The sequence below is a fragment of the Pan troglodytes genome, chromosome 1 (assembly GCF_028858775.2).
Source record: "Pan troglodytes isolate AG18354 chromosome 1, NHGRI_mPanTro3-v2.0_pri, whole genome shotgun sequence".
Classification (NCBI taxonomy): domain Eukaryota; kingdom Metazoa; phylum Chordata; class Mammalia; order Primates; family Hominidae; genus Pan; species Pan troglodytes.
The window spans coordinates 133,985,001-134,009,168 of record NC_072398.2 but is presented as its reverse complement, the minus strand read 5'-3'; the positions used below and the strand labels follow the sequence as shown (position 1 = coordinate 134,009,168).

At 36.3% G+C, this 24,168-nt stretch overlaps 1 protein-coding gene across 8 annotated transcripts in view; it reads right to left on the bottom strand.

The window, feature by feature from the left end:
* Positions 1-24,168, bottom strand: part of DPYD (dihydropyrimidine dehydrogenase) — an 841,255-nt gene that overhangs the window by 90,665 nt on the left and 726,422 nt on the right. The window contains exon 21 of one of the 8 annotated variants that reach the window (XM_016922998.3): positions 23,610-24,168. This exon is cut by the window's right edge and continues 347 nt beyond it. The exons of the other annotated variants lie outside the window; for them this stretch is intronic. The gene's annotated coding sequence lies outside the window, so the exon portion shown is untranslated. Of the gene's footprint in view, positions 1-23,609 lie in introns of those variants that run through there. 8 annotated transcript variants of the gene reach the window in all.

Genomic DNA, 24,168 nt, shown 5'->3' with positions numbered 1-24,168 from the left:
CATTCTCCCTATCCCTATTCGCATACATTGCTTTAGACAAATCTTGCTTCCAGAGGAACACTGCTTACTTTTCCTTATTTAGATTTTTTTAACCAATGAGTTTAGATATACTCTAGATAACCAAATTGAACTTTAATATTCAGAAATTTTCAGAATTCACATTTTCACACTTTGACAAAAATGAATTTAACGTGATTAGGCACTACACCTTACTACGCTTGCTCATATAGAGATAGGGCTTCAATTCCCACTTAGTAATTTTTTTTTTTTTGAGACAGAGTCTCACTCTGTCACCCAGGCTGCAGTGCATTGGCATGATCGCAGCTCACTGCAACCTCCACCTCACAGGTTCAAGCAATTCTCCTGCCTCAGTCTCTTGGGTAGCTGGGATTACAGGCACCCACCACCATGCCCAGTTAATTTTTGTATTTTTTTGTAGAGATGGGGTTTCACCATGCTGGCCAGGCTAGTCTCGAACTCCTGACCTCAAGTGATCCACCCACCTCAGCCTCTCAAAGTGTTGGGATTACAGGTCTGAGCCACTACACCCAGCAGTGATTCTGTTTTGCTCAAGAAGAATAATCAAACTGATGATTCTTCTTGGTGAAATATTAATAGTTCTACCTACTTTGTGTTACCTATAAACATTTTACAGTTTTACATTTACTTCTCTATGGAATGGTCTAATCATTACCATTTTCTTCAGAGTGTTCTAAAAAGTCAATATTTACCGATGATATCAGTAATCCATAATGTATTCTTTTCTTTCCAACTCCAAATGTTTACAAATTGGCATTCTCTTTACATTTTGTCTTAGAAGGAGCATTTTTTTCCAAGGCGAAATACTTGAGAGAAAATGCCCTTAGTATGAAGATGTGCTTACAGATGCCTATGATAATTGATTAGATTTTTTTGATATATTGGGTTAATTTTTATTTTATTTTATTTTATTTGTTATGGAGTTTTGCTCTTGTTGCCCAGGGTGGAGTGCAATGGTGCGATCTCGGCTCACCACAAAAATACTTCCACACTTTCCTCTTTTAATAGACTCTACTAGCAACCTGTCACATTTAATCACTACTGAACTAGCCATGTTGTTTTAATCTGCATTCTATACATATTTAGCATAATAAATGAAAACTTCAAAAATCCTCCCTGTTGATGACTGGTAGTGTAACTCTTGCTGTATGCACACTTATGCTCTGCCTTGGATTGTTGACATTCTATGCCCATGACACTGGAATCACTCAGAAACATCCTTGGAGCTCTCCATCTCCACCTGCATCCCTTCTACTGCCTCATCTCACTTCACCCCAACCATGGTATTTATACCTTGTGACACTCAATAAATAACTAAGGAGTAGATACATATTTAGATCATTATTCTGGGAATTCTTCTTTGGTGCAAGAGTATGAGGCTAGGTATCCTCTAGGGAACTTCCAGGGAGAAATATGCAGGCATACATACAGAAAATATATTAGCATCACAAAGGCAGGGGAAAGAACCCACATACAGATCTAGAATACTTTCAGATGCCCCTCATAAGTTTTCTCTTGGTCCTTTGCAGAACTGCATACATTACAATGCTTGAGTAAGGACTGTATGAATGGAAACTTCACCTGCAGTTGTGATGAGGACACTCTAAGGTCCTTGGCAGGTATATCTAGGGTTTTCCTTGCTATTAAGTGTAAATCAGTCATTGCCTGGTACCCTGGTCAGTAATAAGAATTATAAGCCAATTGAAGGTTGCTTACCACAGGGGAATCTGAAGCCCATTCGAGTACTCAGTTACTGCCTAGATAGCTGATTTTATATGAAATTGACATGACTGAAGAGACACAGAAGGCAATGTTCACATCAACAGTTTGCTGGGCATGCAGCCAGGCAACCATACACATCTACATAGGCAATGCAGCTGATGAAGGGAAGGCCCAAAGCTGGGGAGAACAAGGCAATTCGCAGGGATCTATGCAGACCTCAGGATCAGGTTTCTCCCCATTCCCTGAAGGTCTTCTCTTCTTCATTATTCTCTGGCTCTCTCTATCTTAAATACTTTCTTCTTTCCATTTCTTTCTTTTTTTTTTTTTTTTTTTGAGATAGAGTCCCGCTCTGTCACCCAGGCTGGAGTGCAGTGGCGTGATCTTGGCTCACTGCAACCTCCGCCTCCCGGGTTCAAGCTATTCTCCTGCCTCAGCCTCCTGAGTAGCTGGGATTACAGGCTCGCGCCACCACACCCAGTTAATTTTTGTATTTTTAGTAGAGATGGGGTTTCACCATGTTGGTCAGGCTGGTTCGAGCTCCTGACCTCATGATCCACAAACCTTGGCCTCCCAGAGTGCTGGGATTACAGGCATGAGCCACCGTGCACGGCCTATCTTAAATACTTTCAAAGACATCATCAACAGACTAGAAAAACTAGTTTAATTAAGGCATTGGTAGGGAAAATATATGCATGTAAATAAATACATGAAGTCATAACCCAACTTGGATATGTTGTAGAAAAGCTAAAAGTCAAGTAATATAACATACTTGGGCAGAATAGAAGGAGGAAGAGTTGGACCTGTGATCTTTGCCAATAAACAGAAGGTCCATGGTAAGGATCAGCCCACGATGGCAATGTGGCTTGATGCCAATGATGAAAGGTTGAGGAAAGAAGGTGGCATGCCTGCAAAAGCAATAATTTATCCTAAGTTCACTGAATACAGGTGAGTAAGTATTGTATTATTTCTACTACAACTGACTGCCACAGGTCACTGGCAAAGAGGTAAAACGTTCAACAATCTTGCCCACAGATTAGCAAAATCTTAATCTTCTCTCTGCCAACTCAGAATCAAATCCCAAGCATTAAAAACAATGATTCTCTCTGGACAGGATAACAAGTAGAGGTGGTAGAATGTAGTAGGCAAGTGCGGAGGTTTTGTGAGCACACAGACCAGGACCAGAATGCTGCCTCTGCTCTTTCCAGCATGGGACCTAGGACAACTTCCTAATCCCTCCAAGCCTTCCTTTTCTCAACAGGATAGAGAATAATAATTCATACCTTACATAAATCATTGTAAGATTAAAGTAGATAACACAAAAAGCCCTCAAAATGTTAAATAACAACCATTGAAGGTTTTTAATTTGTATTGTCATTATCATGATTATCAATTCTACTTTTCCTTGGGCAAATAACCTTGTACTCATAAACTGATTCTAACAGTTTTGTCTGTTTTATAGGATGAACACATACATCATTGCATGGAAAAAGCAGAACTTAGCCTGGCTGTGCATTTCATAGGTGCAGTTTACAGGCATCATCTGCAACTAGAATAGCAATATTAATTGTAATGCTAACATATGGAAAGACAAAGATGAAGGTGTAAGATAAAGCTCACTAAAACAAAGGGATCTTGATGTGGAAATGTTAGTATTTAGACAAAGTATAAGCACGCAAATGAGCAAAAAGAATTTTTGTGTTTACGACCATGATACAAACAGTTAAGAAATCCAGGTGAAAGTGGGTTTTCCATCCCACAGAATTTGAACCGCCCTCATAGTCACAACTGTAGGCATCGGTGATGGTGTTATCTTTCTTCGTAGGCTCTCTGGTCTCTAGCCAGTGGGGAGAAGGAGATTTCGATTTTATAAACTCCAGGACACATACATTAATGAGTAAAAAATGCTTCATAAGCTGATCAACAGTATTTTTTGTCATCCTTCAAGTAATAAAATACTTAAAACTCATATTAGGTTCTGACGAGCCCAAAAATGCTAAGAGGAGGGAAAGACATGATTTGATACAAAGTATAGATCTGATTTCTGTGTATGGGAATTCATATGAATTTGTTTTTATTGCACTGATTTTGATAACCTGCCATAAAACTTTTGTTAATGCTAAGAAGAAAGACATAGCTAATGCTATAAATTCACTTAGATATCTCTGCCTTCCATATTTTGGTATCAAATTAAATTTATCACTTCATTATCCCTTCCTGGCAGTTGGAAGCTGTAGACTTTAATGGAAGGTGCCAGGGTTGCTAATAGAATCTTCTCGTCACAGATGAAGGAAATGTAAAAGCAAAACTCACAAAGATTTGATAGGATTTATGCTAAATGACAACGACACCCAAAAGCACAAACTAAGAATGAAGCCTGTGCCCTATCGGGAGAAGGAATTAATTATCCAACAGATTTGTAACTCTTTCTCTACTATAAATAAAAATGTAGCAATTTTCACAAATGATCATTTAGCCAGAGCCAGCCATTGCCTATAGAATGGAATTAATGAGGACATTTACATAAACCTTACAGTGTTTTCATCCCTCAAGACTCAGTTCATCTGTTGCCTCCCAACTGCTCCTGATGCCCTAGGTTGAGATGGACACTTGTTTCCTTCTAATTCCACAACTCCGATAGCATAATAGCAGTTATGTTGAGGAGTGGTAATTGAATGGTTACGGGCACAGTGTTTGCAATAAACAGAATTGGGTTTGCATCCGGCTTCCACTAATAAATAGCTAAACCTCTTTAACCTCAGTTTTCACCTTTGTAAAATGAGTGTGTGTATATATATATGTACATATATGTGTATATATGTACATATATGTACGTATATGTGTATATATGTACATATATGTACGTATATGTATATATGTACATATATGTGTATATATGTACATATATGTGTATATATGTACATATATGTGTATATATGTACATATATGTGTGTATATATGTACATATATGTGTGTGTGTATGTACATATATGTGTGTATATATGTACATATGTATATATGCACATATATGTGTATATGTACATATGCACATATATGTATATATGTATACATACATATGTGTATATATGTATACATACATATGTGTATATATGTATACATACATGTGTATATGTATATATACATGTGTATATATGTACATATGTGTGTATATATGTACATATATGTGTATATATGTACATATATGTACAGATATGTGTAAAATGAGTATATATACACACACATAATGTGTATATATATACATGCATATATATACACACACAAAAGGTATATACAATTATGTGAAGTATTTAGAGTTTATTACTATTTTTTTTTACAATTGATCATAAATGATAAAGAGTTTATCTTATTCATCACTCAATCTCAATTATCTACTGCAGTGCCTGGCATGGAATACTCAATATATGTTGAATGCATAGATGTTTATTTAAATGATTAAAATCCAAACACTAAAGTTTCTGAGGCAGGGATATGTAAAAGAAATTCTAATTAGTACCAAAAATCAAAATCTGTCAGAATTATGTGAGTTCAGAAAAGATGTGCGATACTTGTTTCCAGCCACAATTTTCTAGGAGAGGCATCCTAGATAATAGGAAGTACAAAGGCAGAAATCCTGAATGCAAAAATAGCAGAATGAAAGTATAGTTTTGACTCTTTTCCAATTTGCAATGCTAATGCCCTACCAAATGCACAAAGTGTACCCAGAGTGAATGGAAATTCAACCTCAAGTGTTTTGTCTTCAGTTCTATAAATGTTATAATTTTATTATCCATGAATAATAATGCTATTACAAGACAAAATGTCAATGCATATATTAAAACACTAGAAATGTATTTGATTTAAAGTTTCCAGACAAATTTCCCACTGGGTTTGTTTGTATAAGGGTAGGTAGGACGTTAGGGCAAAAGAGTCCAGCCCTGCATGTAATATCCTATCAGCAATCAATTTAAGGTTCTGTTCTGGAAGCTTTGGCCTCAGGCAAGGCCAGCTTTTGTTAACGGAGGCTGCAGGCACTGGCTGATCCTACAAAGCAAAGCACATGGAAGGCCTACCAAAAGACCTAATCAAATTTTCCATCTTTAAGAAGCAGCTTCTCCTTTGAGTTGTGACACCACATCCACTACCTACTCCACTCCTCAAGGAGCAGATGTGCCCCTTCTCCGTTTCTAAGTCCTAGCCAGCCTCCCTGATGTGAAAGGCCGAAAGTCTTCCAACTCCACACCCAGCTGCTGGCAAGTTGGCAGAGTGAAATGCATTTGTTTATGCCCCTAGCCATTCATTTTCTTTAAGCTGGTTTCCAGCCAAGATTTTTATCTAGGTACCAGCTATTCTTTTCCAGTGGTTAACTTCATAAGGTTTTTAGTTCCCAAAGGCTACCTGATTAAAAGTAATTTGGGCATAAAAAATGTCTTTAGTATTTCTTATATGATATATCTTATTTTGTCATAGAAATATTACCAAATGTTTAACCTATAGTTTCTTTCAGAGTGAGTTTGTATTTCTTAAAAAAATTAACAATGTATTTATAATATGTAGGATTTATAATATGTACTTATAATATGTAGTATTTATAATATACACACATTTTAAGTATACAGTTACACTTTAGACAAATATACACATTCACAAAACTACCACCCCAGTTGAGATATAGGATAAAAATATTACTGGAGAAAATTTCTGTCTTGATTTCAAATAATATGGATTTGTTACTCCCATTTTAAACTCCACATAAATGAAATCATTTGGTAACTGCTCTTTTGTGTCTGGTTTCTTTTCCTTACATGTCTGTGAGATTCAATTACCTCAAAACCTTATGGATATGTGCTTTCATTTCTCCTGGAAAGATACCTAGGAGTAGAATTGTTGGGTCTTACAAGAAATTGCTGGAGAGTTTTCCAAAGTAGTTGTACCATTTTATATACTCATTAGCAATGTATGAATTTTCAAGCTGCTCAATATCTTTGCCAACATTTATGTTTTCAGTATTTTGAACATTAGCTATTCTAGGGGGTGTGAAGTAATATCTCATTGTAGTGTTCTACTGTACTTTCTAATCTCACCTAAGCATCCTTCTCTCTTTTACCTAGGTTGTCAGTTCTTGTTCAGTGCTTTCCTTTATGTAAGAGAATACTATTCCCAATCAAAGGACAGACTACCAAAATTATGGTGATGTGCAAGGTCACTTGTGTGATGAAATATAAGTTGATTATGACAACAGATGCATCTACCAAAATATTTCCTTGGTCTCCTCCTGTAAGCTTCCTTTGGGTTTCTCAGGAGGGGCAGAATGATTCACTATCAACATAGTATCACAGATAGACTTATCAGAATCTTGGTGAATTCATTCAACAGAAGTCTTCTCCATTTTGGTGCCAAAGCGATAAAGGAAGAATAAAGGCAAGGGAGTGGGTCTAGAGAATGTCTGTTTCTCAACTATACGTTATTTCCCTTATTCAACTGCCACCTTCTATAAGCCTTAGCTCCTACCTAAACCACCTAATGCATACCTCTTAGCCCAAAAAATCATCCTTGAAGCTCATTAGAATCAAGTGCATCTCTTATTAATTGATTCAAAAGTGGGAAAAACCATTTCATATAATTTAGGCTACATAAAATTTTTAAATACAGTGCAAATCAATTGAACTGTCCTTTCGTGTTGCATCTTTCAACAGCTGAATATTCTATATGGCATTTCACAGAAATAAGATTTGATTTGAGAACATCTGCAGCAGTCTGGAACACATTTTCCCCTGTACTTGACTTTTAGCTCATTATAGCTCTCAGATGTTCTCTTGGCAATCCTGTGACATATTGGAGTGTTACTGAACAAACATCAGTGAAGCCTGTGTCTTGAGTAGTGTCAATCTCAGTTGAAAATGTTTCAGCTTTCTTAGCATCAACACTAGAAGAATTTAATTAACCCACTGAAACTTTCAAAATGGTAGTTAATGCATGGAAGAAATGAGAAATCAGAAAAGTGGGGGGAGAGTGGATAAGTGCTTAACCTCCCACAAGCTGATGCCTGCCATCGTCAGCCTCTGCTTAGGCAGGCCATGAGAAGCCTTGTTGCTCTGTGTAGCCTCCTGCATTCTGCCATGAAACCTCTGGCTTGCTCTATTGCCCCTATGGAGATGGAGAAGGTGTGGGGGTGGCTACTACTGCTGTCATGCTCCCCTGGTCCCCACACAAGGTCAGCTTCTAGGCTCTAATCAGCTCTCATCCAGATGCTCTCATGTTTTTAGTAGGTGGGGCTGGGAGACCAAGGTCAGAAAAGAGCTGTCGGGAGTGACACGGTTTTTTGCCCACTGCTGCTATTACATTAAGGAAGCAGCTGGTGAGATAATGTATGCCAAAGTGCTTTGTAAATTATAAAGTGCTTATATAATTGTCAGGGATAATCACCACTGTTGTTTTATTCTGAGGTTGCAGAAAAAGCACTGAACTGGGATGTTGGGTATCAAAGTCCACCAGAAAGCTGAATATAGGAATGTGTAGGGTCCACAGGGAGGTCTTTGGTGAGAGTACATATTTGGAAGATAACAATAAAGAGAGGAATATTGGCTTCAGGGGTCAAATGACCATACAACAATATGAGAGCCAGAGATGGAACAAGGGAATACCAGTATTCAAGGGACAAAAAAATGTGTGTGTGTGTGTGTGTGTGTGTCTGTGTAGGGCGGGTATCCTAAAAATTAACTCTAAGAAGTTTCTCTTCACACACAGAAATATTGTTTATCTCCAGGCCTTTGCCACGCTTTATGCCTTATCCTAGAGTATTTTTCGCACTCCTACTAGACTTTGTTTCAGGTTATCTAGGAAAACATTCTGAAACTCCTCCCCTGTTGTCTGTGTATATCTCTATAATTGCAATTATCACACTATATTATTAATAACTGTTTAAGCGTTCAATTTCCACACAGTCTGTGATCCTTTTAAGGGCACAATTATATTATTGTTAATGTTTGCATCTATAATGACCAGCAAATACTAGGTACTAACGGTTGTTTCCTTGAAAGAAGTAATAGAGAAATATGAGAAAAATGTGTTTAAAAGTCAAAGAATACATTTCAAGTATGAAGGAGTAGTCAGTTGTTGAATGTCACACAGATTTTGCAAAATAAAGACTGGGAAGTATCTACTGGATTGGGTGATCAGTAGTAAATAACTCAACTTTAGTGAGAGCATGTTTAGTGATTTTGGGGGTTGCCAGTGGGTAGAAATCTAACCTTGACTAGCGGAAGACAGAAAAGCAAGTAAGAAATGAAGGGCAGTGAGTAGAGATGACATTTTCTAGAACCTGAACTGTGAAGGGATAAAGAAATTCAGACCATTATTTCTTTCTCTTTTTTTTTTGACATTCCTATGAGATATATATATATCCTAACTTTTTGGATCAGGAAATAGGGGCTAAGAGAAAGTATGTATATTGTCCAAGGCTTACAGCTTACAAGACAGAAACCATGAGTAAGGTGCACACTCTTCTTGGTTCCACAGTTGGATGAGGCCAATTGCTGGATATCCTCCTAACTTATTTAAAGTCAGGCTGTCTTAGTCTGTTCAGGCTGCTATAATAAAATACCATAAACTTGTTGGCTTATAAACAACAAACATTTATTTCTCACCATTCTGGACGCTGGGAAGTTCAAGATTGAGACGCTGGGAGATTTGGTATCTGGGGATGGCCTGCTTCCATACAGATGGCAACTTCTCACTGTATCTTCACATGGTGGAAGGGGCAAGGGATCTTTCTGGGGTCCCTTTTATAAGGACGCTAATTTTATTGCCTTCCAAAGGCCCCATCTCCTAATAGCATCACCTTGGCAGTTAAGATTTTAACATATGAATTTTGAAGGGACACAAACATTCAGACCACAGCATAGGCACAATGGGGGAATAAACATCTTAGCTGTATGTTATGGAAAGAAAGGCTGTGTGGTAGCCTGGAGCACTCTGACAGGAGAGGTCAGACTACTAGTGGAGTGATATAATGGGAAACTGCACTACAGCACTAGCTACTTGCAGATGGGAAGGAGTGCAGAAAAGGAAGTGAAGAACACAAAAAAATGAGTGCATTAGTCCATTCTCACACTGCTATAAAGACATAACAGAGACTGGGTAATTTACAAAAGAGGTTTAGTTGACTCACAATTCTGCACTGCTGAGGAGGGCTCAGGAAACTTACAATCGTGGCAAAGGGCGAGAGGGAAGCAAAGGCATACCTCACATGGTGGCAGGCAAGAGATGAGTGAAGAGGGAAGAGCCCCTTATAAAACTATCAGATCTTGTGAGAACTCTCTCATTCTCATGAGGACAGCACGGAGGAAACTGCCCCCATGATCCAGTCACCTCTCACCAGGTTCCACCCTTGACACATGGGGATTATGGGGATTACAATTCAAGATGAGATTTGGGTGGGGGCACAAAATCTAACCATATAAATGAACTTTTCCATTTCATAATTTTTCACAGGGCTAAAGAGCCAGCTACCCCTTTGGAAACAGTTACAAGTTATCTGGAATTCTATATTAATCCTCATAGGCTGGTTGTACTGTGGTAATAATAGACCCTTAATTCTCAGTGGCTTAACAAAATAAAAGTTCCTTTCTTACTCAGAAAAAGTCTGCTCTGTCTCTAGCTTTGCTAATACGTGGTATCTGACCATCTAGGCCATCCATTTTATGTTGCCACCAGCTCAGCATGAGACTTCAGTGTTCATCGTGGCAGAGAAAGGGAGTAGGGAGAATTGAGTGCTAGTGCTTAAACGCTTCCAGCCAAAAGAGTCATACACCACACTTTGCTCACATTTCATTGACTAAAGTAAGTCACTCACTCATATGGAACATCCAAGGGGCAGGGAGGTTTGCCTCTTATAAAACCAGAGGGGACAAAGAATAGAAAATATTAGCGAGCACTAGCAATATCTACCACAAATGCCAAAAGCATGCAAAGTCAGATGGCATTCCAGCCTTACTCTATATCTCAATAAAGATTATATACAGTAGCACAGGAATAATTTTATTTTCCTAGGAGGACTGGATTACCACAAATGCTATGTGTTTGCTTTTGTTGGTTTCACTTGGGACCTACATTAAGTGGAAATAAAGACTTGGTAACATTTAGGGTTTGAAAGATGCCCAGATTGATAGCCTGATGATGGGTGGGTGACATTCTTCAGCTCAGCTGGGCTGGGCTGAGCAAATGAAGAGACTAACAGCCAGCACAGGACCTAGAAAAGGCTCTATAGTTTGAGATGAAATGGTATAAAATTGATCAGTAGGGAAGACAAACGAAATGCTTTAAAGATGTATGGCAACAAATCTTCAAAAGGCACGGTCTTGACAGTGAAACAATCCACAGCAGACTGGCCAGCATGGTGTAAGGGGCTGGGAGTGAAGGCTTCAGGGCACTTCCAGTCTATAAGGCACTTCACAAAGAGTGCCTGAAGCTGCAAATCAAAGGCTTCTCAGTGCAGCATTAGTCACATTTTCTGTGCACGTTGCAGTCACATCTTCTCAGACACATTTCGAGGGGTCACCTGTGACTATGAAGCACAGAACTATTATAGGGCATGGATTTGAGCTACCAATAACATTGCTTTTTAAGATTATACAGCATAAAATAGAGTGGATATTTGATAATTGGGTGGTTAACTAGATCAATATGGGTAACCAAACAGAGTAACCAGGTTTCTAAGAAGAAAAGGAAAGGAGATGGATATTTCATCTGAATGTCTAAACTGATTTGGTTAAGTGTGAGACTGCCAATTATTCAGGGCAACTGAAGATATCCTCACCTATCCTTCCTAAGCTCCCAGGGTTTTGGTAACGCTGTTCAATATCCATATCATCTTGAAGCTAAAAATAAATTTAATTATGGTTTGTTTTGTTTGACTTTTTTTTTGGTAAATTAAATCCCCCTTTTATTATTCCAAACAGCAGACATTTCAATTTTTTCCCCTGAAATCTTAGATGAGGACAAATTGGCATAAAGCTCAATATAATTATAATTTCTGTTGACTCTTTACATTATCAAAATGACTCCTTTGTCTCCTATAATTACCAGAAAATTGTATCTTCAAACTAATATTCCCTTTATTCAAGTGAGCAGATGGGCTTAACGGGAGATATAACAAATACATGTTTTTCTCAGGAAGAGTATCAGGGGCATAGCTCAAAATTGCAGAGAGGTATTTTCTTTACTCCATAAAATGAGGATTGGGAACAAAGCTAACTGGTTTGCTATAAATGTCCACTGATTTTGTAGAGATCATAGAAGGAAAGGTAGGGCATGAATTCAAGGCTAGAATTTGAATTCAAGTTTTAACTTACATGGATATAGTAATGATTTCTTTTTAAATCCTCAATCTCCACCCAGAACAAGAACAATCCTCATTTTTTTTCATGGTTTAAAAGCAACATCAGAATTAATGTGGACAACTTGTGTTGAATATGAAAAGCATTTTTATACAAGTTTTAAGTATATAATTAAATAAGGTGCATTCTGATTAGTTATATTTGATGAAGTATGAGGAATTATACTTAACCACTCCCATGAATGTGACAAAAGAAGTAACTGCATTTGTGTTTGGCAAGTTGATGTAGTAAGGAGAAATGGGGAATCATAATTCGTATAAGCACGATGGACAAAAGAAAGGAACTTATGGGAGAATGACAACACAATGAAAATGTAGTATAGTTTACATTTTATTTCAGGCATGCAATGGTGGATTGTGATAAGGCAGTTGTAGCAGCTACAGATTCAAAAAGCACATTGCTGCCCAAATTCCTAGAATTGGTGACCTGTTGGTACTCCACACTCAGACATGGAAGTGGAAATCCATGTTCTGTACTATCTCATCCTATATCTCAATGTCCATGCAGGCACTGACAATTGATCACACACCTCTGCTGGGCTAGGCTTTGAATCACGAGCTTCCTCTATACAGGGCTCCCAGCAGGTACTACGAAATGTTTAGAGTTGCCTTGTAAAATGAACCAACTTACCTCTGGGATGAGAGAAACCAAGTTGGGGAGGCTTACAGGACTTCACAAACTACTCTGGTTATAAGAAATGCAAAACTACCTCTTCCCATAACTTGAGGGACTCTTACCCCTCCCCTAATGGTTCACGTTAAATTCAGATGTTAACGTTTGGCAACAGCAGTAGACACCTCCCTTCTGCCTATTTTAGGAAGAATGATGGACTACTCATGACAATTTACTGCCCAAACTTGAAGTTAATTAATTTATCTCCATTTTACCTGGAAAGTGAACACTTCTCAATTATTTAGAAGCTTTTTGGGATAGGAGGTGCTTCAAAAGACAAAGATGGTAGCTTTTGACCAGATCAAACAAAACTAAGCTAGTAAAATCATGGTGTCAATAGGTTAAGGTAACTTCTAAAAACAATTTGTAAGTACCATCTGAAAAATCTGCACAAAGCAGAGAAGAAATCAACTCATAAAGTATTGCTCAAATGTTTCTATCTACCCCAATATTACCCATATATTTTGGAAATGGATATATCACATATTCAGTATTATCCCAAATTGCCTATCTATCTATGCCTTTCCATGTTACGAATAGTTATAATAACAACCACCATGTATTGATTGCTTACAACTACATGCTATACACTTTAGATAGAGGATTTCTCTTTTTTATCACAGAAGACTTCTGTGTACATATATGATTTCTAATCTTTACAAAGTACTGCAAAATAGCTATCATCATCTCAGTTTGCCTTTACATAAATGGAGGATTGTGGGATCCATGTAGCTGTTCCAAGCTCACCCAGTAGTAAGGCATCATGCCTGGATTTAAACTCAGACCTGCTGGGTTTCAAGCACTCTCTCTTCTGTGGTAAGCTTTTGACTACAGCACATTGACTTATTTGTGGGATCATCACACACTGATGAGATGATCAGAAGCTCAGAACAAGATGGGGCTAACACATTTTATCTAACAATTTTTGCTTCTAAGGAGGAATAATCACCATTTATAAAACAGGTGTCTGTCTTATTTTTACAGGATACTTGACACTCCAGCATTCTACTTAAGATATCACTCAAACCATCTGACGACATTCAGATGTAGATTAAGTCTTCATAACATTTATGCAGTACATTCTGATCTGATAATTTTGAACGTTTGAACTTTCAGGGACTGGTGTTTTGTTTTTTATTTTCCTTCCTCATGCCCTATGAAATGAACTAAAACAATAAAAAATATTTAGCCTCATGTGATCTGACTACAATCATAGAAAGTGACCTCAATAATATATTTTATATCAATCATTACCCAAGTAACTGATAGAAATGCAAATATCATCTGGAACTTTTCTAACAACATAATGTAACTGTCTGGCAGTCCCAGGGAGAATAACTGTGGGGACAAAGCTGTAATGGGAGAAGATAACATGGACAAGAAGTACAGGGCCATACAATGAACTTGAAGAAAAATGGCCTTCATTCCCTTCCCTTCTCCTCTTTTCTGGGTTAGCTCCAAGAATGGTCATTACAGTATAAAAAAGTCCCCCAAAAATGTTATCATAGATGGACAGGAGTAAGCTGCAAGAGCCTACCAGCAGGTCCTTATTATAGACTTTCCATTTTAAGATTCTATATACTCATCAATAAAATTAAATTTTCTAATTATTACAGTTTACATTTTGAAAATATTATATGCATTTATTCTGGGCACAAGTTCTTCATGAGATACAAGTATAGGAATATTTTCTCCCAATCTGTGACTTGAGTTTTCATTTTCTTAATTGTATCTTTTGATGAGTGTAAGTTAATTGCGATGAAGCATAATTCATCTTATTTTTTCTTGTATGGTTAGTGTTTTTTTGGTATCCTGTCCAAGACATTTTTCCTTTCCCCAAGGTTATAAAGATATTTACTTAATGTTTTCTTTTAAAAATGTACAGTTTGAAGGCAAGCAGTATATGCCTTCTGTTCAATTTTGCTGTGAATCTAAAACTCTAAAAAGAAAATCTTATAGTCTTACCTTACCGTTTACTTTTTTATATCATATATTTAAAATTACTTTTTTGTCCTGTGTGAGGTAGACATGAGGTTCATTTTTTAATATAGGTATCCAATAATTCCAGTACTATTTGTTGAAAGGGCTTTCTTTTCTCCATTGGATTGCTTTTGCACCTCTGTCAAAAATCAATTGAGTGTATATGTGTGGGTCTATTTCTGGACTTTCTATCCATTCCATTGATCTATTTGTCTACCCTGACACCCAAACACACTTGCTTGATTACTGTACATTTATAGAAAATCTTGAAGGCAGATAGTACTTCCCACTTTGTTCTCCTTTTTCAAGATTGTTTTGGCTATTCTAGTTTGTCTGAATTCCAGTGTAAATTTTAGCGTAGCTTGTCAACTTCTAAAAAACACATGTTGAGAGTTTGATTGGGATTATGATGCATATACAGATCAATCCAGGGAGAAATAACATCCTAATATATCTTACCATTATTTTAAGTCTTCTTTAATTTTTCTTCAGCAGTTCTTCTTAACTTTTATTTTAGATGCAAGGGTACATATGCAGGTTTGTAATAAAGGCAAACTTGTGTCATGGGGGTTCATTATACAGGTTATTTTGTCACTCAGGTATTAAGCCTAGTACCCAGTAGTTATTTTTTTCCTGATCCTCTCCCTCCTTGCACCTTCCATCCTCAAGTAGGCCCCAGTGTTTGTTGTTCCCTATTTTGTGTCCATGTATTCTCATTATTTAGCTCCCACTTATGAGTGAGAAAATGGAGTGTTTAGTTTTCTGTTCCTGCATTAGTTTGCTAAAGATAATGGCCTCCAGCTCCATCCACGTTTCCATAAAAGACACATCTCGTTCCTTTTTATGGCTGCATAGTATTCCATAGTGTATATGTACCACATCGTCTTTATCCAATCTGTCACTGATGGCCATTTAGGTTGATTTAATGTCTTTGCTATTGTGAATAGTGCTGCAATAAACATATGGGTTCATGTGTCTTCATGGTAGAATGACTTATGTTCCTTTGGGTATATATTCGGCAATGGGATTGCTGGGTAGAATAGCAGTTCTTTTTTTTGCTCTTTGAGGAATCAACACACTGCTTTCCACAATGGTTGAACTAATTTGCACTTCCATTGACAGTGTATAAGCATTCTGTTTTCTCTGCAACCTCACCAGCGTCTATTATTTTTTGAGTTTTTATTAATAGCCATTCTGATTGGTGAGAGATGGTATTTTAGTGTGCTTTTATTTGCATTTCTCTAATGATCAGTGACACTGAGCTTTTTTTCATATGCTTGTTGGCTGCATGTATCCACGTGGCTGTGAAAGCAATTCTTTCAGTGCAGATACTACATATATTTTAATTTGTTCCTAAGCATTTTATAGTTTTTACATGCCATTGTAAATGACATTTTAAAATTTTAATTTCCAGTTCATTGTTCCAATTGTTCATGTAGAAACAGAACTATTATTGTATATTGTTTTTGTATTATGAAACTTTGTTAAATTCACTTATTATTTTAATAGTGTATTTATAGGTTCTTTAGGATTTTCTATGCACACAATCTTACCATCTGCAAATAAAGACAGTGCAAGACCATTTTTTTCCAATCTAAATATCATTTATTTATTTTTATGACCTTATTGTGCTGGTTAGGACTTCCAGTACAATATTGAATAGAAGTAGAAAGAATGGACATTCTTGCCCAGCTCTTGATCTTAAGAGAAAATAATTTATCCTTTCAACATTAAGTGTGATACTAGGTATAGAATTTTTGTAGACGTTTCCTTCTATTAATGAATTGCTGAAGGCCATTATTATGATTGGATGTTGGATTTTGTCAAATGCTTTTGCTGATCTAAGGACTTATAACTAGAATGATTAAGAACTCCAAAAAATCAATTAAAGAATTAAAAAATGGACAAAATATTTGAATAGACAGTTCACAGAGTAAGATACATGGAAGGCCAATAAGAACATAAAGAAGAGTTAATATCTTCTTATTAGGGAGAAGAAAATTAAAATCACAATGAGATATCAACACGTATGTACTAGAATAGCTGAAACTAAAAAGACTGAGAATATCAAAAGGTGGCTGGAACATAGAAGAACCAAACACCCACCCACAGCTGGTAGGACTGTGAAAGAGTAAAGCCGCTTTGGAACTCTGTTTGGAAGTTTCTTGTAAAACTTATGCATCCACCTTATGACTGAGAAATTATACTTCTATGTACTAGCCAAAAGAAATGAAAACATGTTCACAAAAGGAGTTATGCAAGTATGTTTATAGCAAAAATATTTATAACACCAAAAAAGTGAAAACAGCCTAAATATAATTTAGAGTAAATAAATTGTGGTAATTTTAATAAAATATAGTATTATTTACCAACAAAAATGAACTAACACCTACAATAATATGAAAAAATCTCTGTAATATTGCAGTGAGTGAAAGTTGCAACACACACAAAAATATACATATTCTGTAGAATTCCATTTATGTGAATGCTAAAAAACATGAACAAACTAATCTATGGTGACAGGTGCTAGATGGTGTTTGCTTCTGGTGGTGGTAAAGGAAGATGTAATGGCTGGAAAAGTGCACAAGGCAGCTTCTAAGGTGTTGGCAATGTTGCATGCTTTGGCAGAGGTGAGGATTTCACGGACATATGTGTTTGTCACAACTTGTCAAATGGTTCATTTAAGACCTCTGTATTTTTCCTCCAAGTAATTTATATTTCAATAAGGAAAAATAAGTGGCATAGAAGATACAAAACTTTTAAAGTTGTAAATAGGAAATTATAGTATCCTCTTTTGAAACTGTCATTATGCATTTGGTAAGGGTCTTGCTGTTGACATTTATACGTTTCTTTGGACACTGCTTTATTCTCTGTGTTGAATAACTTGCCAGAAAGGAAAAAAAATAGATAATTAGACATCTACATATAATATTACCACAACCAAATAGCAATAGTTTTATGAAATTGTGTTATTTCCGTTTTTTTATTAGTATAAATTTAAGGGGTACAAGTGCAGTTTTGTTACATGGATATATTGCATAGCGGTGAAGTTTGAGCTTTTAGTGTAACCATCGCACGAGTAATTTACATTGTACCCGTTAAGCAATTCCTCATCCCATATCCTGCTTCTATCCAATTCCTCATCCTACACCCTGCTTCTACCCTCCCACCGTTTTGAGACTCCAATGACTATTATTCCACACTCTATGTGCATGTGTACACATGAATTAACTTCCACTCACAAGTGGGAACATGCAGTATTTGACTTTTTCTGAGTTGTTTCACTTAAAATAATGGCCTCCAGAGGGCGCAGTGGCTCATGCTTGTAAGCCCAGAACTCTGGGAGGCTGAGGTGGGTGGATCACTTGAGGTGAGGAGTTCGAGAACAGCCTGGCCAACATGGAGGAACGCTGTCTCTACTAAAAATACAAAAATTAGCTGGGCGTGGTGGCAGACGCCTGTAATCCCAGCTACTGGGGAGGCTCAGGCATGAGAATCGCTTGAATCTGAGAGGCAGGGTTGCAGTGAGCCGAGAATGTGCCACTGCACTCCAGCCTGGGTGACAGAGCAAGACTGTGTCTCAAATAAATAAATAAAAATAAATTAAAAAAATAAAAAAGAAAATGGCTTCCAGATCCATCGATGTTGCTATAAAATACATGATTTCATTCTTTTTTATGGCTGAATAGTATTCTACATTTTCTTTATTATCTGTCAAAGTACATTTAGCTTTATTCCATATCTTTGCTATTGTGAATAGTGCTGCCATAAACATATGAATGTATCTTTTTGATGTAATGATGTCTTTTCCTTTGGATATAAACCCAGTAGTAGGATTGCTGAGGTGAATGGTAGTTTTATTTTCAGTTCCCTGAGAAATCTCTATACTCTTTTCCACAGGGTTTGAACTATTTACATTCCCACCAAAAATGTATAAGCATTCCCTTTTTTTCCCACATCCTCACCTACATCTGTTATTTTTTGACTTTTTAGTAAGAGCCATTCTGACTGGTATAAGATGATATCTCATTGTGGTTTTAATTTACATTTCTCTGATGATTAGTGATGTTGAACAGTTTTTTATATGCTTGATGGGGTTTGTCTTCTTTTGAAAAATGTCTGTTCACGTCCTTTGCGTACTTTTTAATAGGGGTTACTTGTTTGTTGTTGTTGTTGAGTTGTTTGAGTTCTTTGTAAATTCTGGGTGACAGTCCCTGTTGGATACATAGTTTGAATACATTTTCTCCTATTCTGTAGGCCTTCTGTTATCTCGATTATTTCATTTGCTGTGCAGAGGCTTTTTATTTTAAGTCCCATTTGTCTATTTTTGGTTTTGTTGCATTTGCTTTTGAGGTCTTTGTCATAATTATTTTTGCCTAGACTCATGTCCAGAAGAGTTTTCCTTATATTTTTTTCTAGTACTTTTATAGTTTCAGATCTTACATTTAAGTCTTTGATGGGTTTTGAGGGGATTTTTAAATATGGTTAGAGGTAGAAGTATAATTCAATTTTTATGCATATGGCAATCCAATCATCCCAGCACTATTTATTGAAAAAGGTGTCCTTGTCCTAGTGTATGCTTTTTGTCAACTTTGTCAAAGGTCAGTTGACTGTAGATATGTGGCTTTCTTTTGGCTTCTTTATTCTGTTCCATTGATCCATGTGTCTATTTTTGTACCAGTACCATGCTGTTTTTATTACCACAGCCTAATTGTATAATTTGAGGTCAGGTAATGTGATGACTCCAGCTTTGTTCTTTTTGTCAAATTTTCTTTGGCTATTTGGACTCTTTTTTGGTTGCATATGAATTTTAGAATTGTTTTGTCAATAACTGAGAATGATGTATCTGGTCATATGGATACAATTTTGGTTTCTATTATCAAAACAAATCCTTGTTTTCAGAGTTGCTGTACAACCACCATGACAGCATTTCTGATTTTATCCTAATGAGAGCCTTTTAATGAGCACAGATTATGTTCATTTATTAATATCACCAATATGTATTTCATCATTTTTTAAAACCTACTGGAAATACAGTAATTTGGCAGGTTTATTGTTTTCTTCTAAAATGACTGCTGCTGTTCTTAAAAGGATCTAGCTGGAATTTTAATTATACATTGGCTTTCTTTTTTCCTCCTAAATAAGGACACAACAGATAATTCGTGCAATTTAATTCTATAAACATGTAGCATTGTGCTAGCTTGCAAACTCCAGTATGAATAAGATATTATCTTTCCTTCAAAATGCTTGTAATGACCTGCAGCACTGGACAAGAAGATATACAATTAAAAGAAAATGCAGTACTTGCAATACTAGTTATAGGAACCATGGACTGTAAGAAAACGAAAAGGAGTGATTTGACTTTCTTGGAGGCCAAGGAAGAGGGTCATAGACAGACTCACAAAAGAAGTGACATTTAAGGTAAATCCTAAAAATATATTAATGATTGATCAGTATGTTCAATTCAGCTACCATGCCATTACTCCTACATGGTAGACATTGCATTAGGCACTGGCACATAGTCTGTGTTCTAGGCCGTCAAGAAGCTTATAATCTAGGCATATTTTGCCAAGTCAAGAAGGCATAAAGGTTGCTCACCTGTCTATCTCACTCCTTCTATTCTGGCTTTTTCCATGTTATTTTTACCAAACTCAATTCACACATAAAAAGGAACTTTAAGTTCAAAGGTTATTTCTTTACACATTCTTTTCTTTTCTGATGTAATGGAAAAAGTAATGGCTTGGTAAGTCAAGCGATTACTAATTCTTAATGTTACCAATAAGCTTTTTTCTTTCAACATTCATTTAGTCATTAGTTCACTTCTTCAGTCAACATTTATTAAGGCACTACCATGTTCAGTGCATGTCTAGAGAACTGAGATACAAAGATGGATAAGAAAAGTGAGGTTATTTTCTAGTAAAGGAAGCAGACTTACAAAAATACAACTGCGATGTGATACTGGTTACAGTTTAGGTTCAAAAAGGAAGGAGACATTAATTCTATAGCAAGGGTCAGGGAATAGCTCAAAAAGTGATGCTTGAGAACTGGAAGGCCATTCCAGATGTCGGGAATAGCATGTGGAAATGCATGCAGATCCCAAGTGATCATTAGTTTTTGGCCTCTACTGTTTTTCTTTCATGACTGGTATTTAGGAGTCCTGTTCTCATCCCAAGCACCAAAAAGTGAAGACATTTTCTTTCATGCTTTTCCAGTTGCAAAATTTGTTGTTCAAATATCGGACTATCCAATTTCTTTCATGTTTCTTAACGAAGAATGTCAACATAACTCTTATTTCCCATAATTAAAAGTGCCAAATAGTAATATTTTCTTTTCTAAAATCACTAAAATATATACATTGCCTCCAACTCTATAGATGAATTTCTGGATGAAGTTATATTTGCAATTATATTTTCATTTTGGTAATCTTCACAAGCCCATAGTTAAAACCTTTGGAGCCAGATGTATGGATTTAGAAATATCTTTTGGATTTTAGAAATGTAAAATGGTACATACACCTAATTTTAATAAACATTCCCTCTCCAGCCCCAGCAAGGTGTGGGGTAGCAACCTGGAATCAAACACGTTAATCTGATGTTCTCTGAGAGGAATAAAGATTATAGCAAGTCTCACATCAGTTCAGGCCAGGTTTTCTGCTGAATGAATTATGTAAAACCATTTGGTTTCAGTATGTTTTGGATTTCAGAATTGTTAATGAGGGATTATGGAACTGTATTGTAATTATTTTCATTGTACAGTTTTATAAAAAGGTTTAGAGAGATTAAGTAACTTGCCCAAGTTGTCTAGCTAACAAGGAAGCTTCACATAAATCCAGCAGTCTTACTATTTGCTAATAATTGCTGTCCTACATGCAGTTTCTTCATTGTGTATTTCCAACCTCTGGCCATTTGGAACCTAGTGTGATGCTTCTCTGGCATTCCTCTCCTGTATCTTTTATTTCACTTCTTTTTCAGCTCAAAATTATTTATTGTTTACTTTCTCCATCAAGAGAAGCTTGTGTTCTGCTCATTGCTGACTTCTCAATCTCTCACTGTTCTATTGCTATTCTCTTTTTCGTCCCTTTTGGCAATGCAGATTTTTGGATCCCTCCATGAAAATTATGATGTTAAAATGCAGATTCTCAACACACCTCTTACCCACTGACTTAGGATCAATGCTCGTGGGGCCTGGGAACCTACATTTCTCACAAGCATGCTGCATGGTTTTTAAGCACCAAGAGTTTGACATCAACAGCTCTGTGTTGTGCCAAAGCTGATGACTGTTCTTCTCAGGAATTTGCTCTTCTTGCAGGCACAGATTTTAATGGCTTGCACCGTAAGTGTACTAACACCCAACTACCTGCCCTTCAACAGCCACCTGAAGAAATGCTGCTTAGGCAGTTTGATCAGTTAATAAGTAAGGTAACCATAAGGAAAGTATATTAATATGCTAATTACTTGAAAGATAACATGACATACTTGGCCAAACCCTTGTTTCCATAGCCCAAGTCTCATTTTCTCTCCATTGTCAAACACTGCACTGTAATGGGTTTCTTCTAAATATCTGTTCTGGTTTATTCTAGCCTGACCTATGAGTGAATATCAGAGTAGCCATTGTACTTTCCAAACAAAATTTTCCTGTGTAAAGAAGCCAGATACTTCTAGAGTGTCTTTCTACAAAGGGTCTACATTTTCTCTCATCTCCCTATAGTATGCGGACACTGTGAGGACCAGCATACTATTCTTTGGCTAATGATAGGACAATGTGAGTTATATGCAAAGACACACACACACATACACACACACACACACGTACATACAAACACACACACACACAAAAGCAGCAGCAACATTAAGAAAGAACGATTCGTTTGCTGAGAATGATGCACATGTACCCTAGAACTTAAAGTATAATAAAAAAATATAAACATAATAAAAAGAAAAATAAAAAAGTTATAGGACAAAAAAAAGAAAGAATGATTAGGAAATCACCTGTACCCTAGATCCAGAGTACTTTGATTCACTACTGGGGATATAAATCTAAAGGGATAATCACCTATTGTTTTAGTCATGTCAGCCTGCACAGGAGAATCCAGAAGCACAAATCTATTACCAGACCATCTGCTTATTCCTCAAGTTAGTGTTGAGAAATGAATCACTAATATAATCACATAGAAAAATCTTCCTTTTTTTAAACGAATGATAATGCTGAAAATTACACTTAAGATTTTGATGAAAGCTGAGCTTAACAAAATAAAGTCTGAATCTCGATTCAAACTCTTACCAAATCAGTTTCCATTTATGTCATTGACACAAGTTGTCTTCTTCATTACCCATCTTTTATTTGAATATGTAAGTTTTGAAATGAGTGTGAAAATCCTTTAAAGACAAAACATGACAGTGCAATGCAGCTACTTCCATTTCAGCTCACATGGCAACCACCCAAATTTGAGACAATGATTTTATAGATGGTCATAAACTATCATGTCAGAGACAATTTCCTTGAGATAGTTACATCGAATGATTGTAAAGTCATTTGTGAATTTTTTTTAGTTATAAACAACCTTAGGATATTGATAGTCATTGATAAAGGCAAGAACACTCACTGTCTAAATACTGCAGAGTCAGTTTATGATAATATGATTAGTTACACTAATAATGCTGCTTAGGCACTATCTTGCTAATTACAATATTATAAATATTAATGTCACAGTCTTTCTGTTTGATTTCCACTCATGGAGTCATTCATCATGACATTTTCCTGGAACCCACATTGTAAGATTTTATTTCTTTCCTCCTTTTCTTTTTTCATTACTGGACTTGCAACCATACACATTACTCTTGAAGAAGGGTTTTTTTTTGGCTATCTATTAGGAGAGGGACAGTGATATTTTCTACTAAAACTAGCCAAATATAAGTCAATTATATGATGTTTCTCTTATTCTTTCTGAGTCCCTAACCCAGTCATCCAAGGCAGAGTACCCAGGGCTTTTGTTTTCCATTCTTTTTCATGTGACCTGCTTCAAGTTAAGATTCATTTGAATTATTAAATGCTTCCTTAAAGAATCTTTTTATACTGCCTCTCTTTTTTTTAAAGTTAATTATTGATGTAGTGACAAGCTGAAAAGACTAAGAATTATAATTTTTTTCCTCCCCTCATTGAGGGCTCAAGAAATGTCTTCTGACAATGGTTATCTATTTAGAATAATACAAAGGAAATACAAAGGCAAAATGCTGAATGTTGTTTTAGCAGTGTTGCTAAAATCACTGTATTATAGAAAACGTAAATGTAGTGTATATTTCTTGGAAAATAGCAGTTAGTGAGAAAGCTGGGACATAACCGTTTGAGACCGGGTTTAACCACACAG